The sequence below is a fragment of the Anolis sagrei genome, chromosome 4 (assembly GCF_037176765.1).
Source record: "Anolis sagrei isolate rAnoSag1 chromosome 4, rAnoSag1.mat, whole genome shotgun sequence".
Classification (NCBI taxonomy): Eukaryota; Metazoa; Chordata; class Lepidosauria; order Squamata; family Dactyloidae; genus Anolis; species Anolis sagrei.
In genome coordinates this window covers 192,210,547-192,212,666 of record NC_090024.1, presented here as the reverse complement: position 1 = coordinate 192,212,666, position 2,120 = coordinate 192,210,547, and positions in this window count along the sequence as shown.

The window sequence follows — 2,120 nt, the reverse complement described above, 5'->3', positions numbered from 1 at the left end:
CTTCAGTTTTCCTCCCTTTGATTTAAGTTATATTTCATTTTTCTTTCCAAAATGGGACTTTGTTTCTTGGGATTCCTTCAAGGACCTAGACTGCTTAAGATATTCCATATTAAATTGTTGGGGTTTACATCTGAATTTGTTGTAGGTACATAATAGATACAACATTGTTCTGTACAAGTAAGATTTTTTATTGTCATGTTTTTAATGTGTAGATCACACTTAGATCCTAGAGCTGTCATAAATCTCCTTCTTTGAAGCGTTTATGCATATTTGGATGAAATTTTGTCTCTGCATAATGGTCATGTTACTGATACATATTCACAAAACTGCTTGGCTCACTATTTTGCTGTCATTATATGTGTTATTTATAAAGGTTTTTGAGTGTTTGGGTCTATACGGACTATGAGGAGCAATACCAATTGTTAGTTTAAAATCTTACACCAAAACAAGAAGAATAGCAGTCTAGAGATGACAGGAAAAAGTGGAAAGAATATGTAACTATTTCATGCAACAGTGTTTAGATTGTGGGCCCTTCCACATTGCCATATAAAATCCAGATCATCTGCTTTGAACCAGAATATATGGGCCGGCTTTAGCACCACAGGTTCCAGCTCTAGTCAATCTTGTCAGTCAAAAGGCTGCTTGTTCAAAGAGCCTGGCCTTAGCCCAGCTTCCACCCACATAGCGGTTTGAAAGCAAAAATGGGATTAGATGAATACCTCTCATCAAAAAGCCAGGGGGAGTTATTCTGAGTCATCCAGAAGGAATGCCGAGAATACAATCCAAACAATGAAATTACACAATAGCTCTTTGGCTGGTAGATGGAGCGACAGCACACACACACCATGGCTGGAATCGAGCACAACACCTTCCCAGATGCCGGAAAAAATGGGAAAGCTGATATGTCTACACCTTATCTATGTATAATTGTCTGTCCAGTTGTGTATAAAATGGCATTGAATGTATGATGCATATGTATGTTCTGTGATTCTCCCTTAGTTCCCTTTGGGGTGAGAAGGGCAGAATATAAATACTGTAAATAAATAAATAAATAAATAAATAAATAAATAAATATGGCAGTGTAGACTCATATTATCCATTTCAAAGCAGATAATGTGGATTATCTGTTTTGATGTGGATTATATGGCAGTGTAGAAGGGGCTAAGTTACAGTATATTATTGAGTTTCTCCAAACCTCACTTCAGAGAAGTAAGTTATAAGGGAGGGATTGGTTGTAAGGGGGGATGTGGTGTATAAAGAACTCATACCAAGGAACTACTTTTTTCTGGGAGAAGGAGGAAAAGGGAATTTTAAAATTAGTGAAATCCCACAAGCTACCAACACTTATAAGGAACTCACAGGAGGGAGACTGATAAATTAGGGAGGATATAACTGTGTATGTATATGTCTGAATGACGTCTAAACTGAGGTTTTGTAACTGTTTCTTCAATTGGGTTATGCTGCCACCTTTTCTAATATTCAGGCTGAGAGGATACTTAGTAACACTCTTCTGTGTTACTATGGGGTTTATTTTCCTCAGAGGGTTTAAATATCAATGACATTCACACACAGGCTGTGGTAAAGAGTTAACTATAACAAAACGTTTATTTAACAGGTTCAAATTACAGATGCGTAATGGTTTCAGACGTAGTTCAGTGCTTGAATCACAGGTTCCAGTCAAAACCTTTAAACCTATGAAACTCTTATTATCCCACTAAACAGATTCTCAATACAAACAGCCCAATTATCCAGGGTCTGTTTACACCAATAGTTCTTCCTTGAAGCAACTGTTAAGAATTTATCACAAGCTAAACTTTCTTCTTTTTCCCTTTTCAATTCCTAACTGCTATCCCCAAACACTAACTGTCAAAACCCAACTGCCAAACTCAAGCCTCAGAATTCAAAAAGGTACCTTTTTTCTTTATCTTAATATTAGGCTCCGCCCCCCTATTCTAACCAATCCTGACCATCTACTCTTTTCTTCCTTAACAAGGACACGCCCCCTCTAAGAAAACCTAACCTAAGATGACGTCTCCCTGTTTCCCTAATCTAAAATGGCCACCGAAGCTTCGCTAGGCCCATATCCTAACTGTTAAATGTAAGGGGTTCACCACATCCCT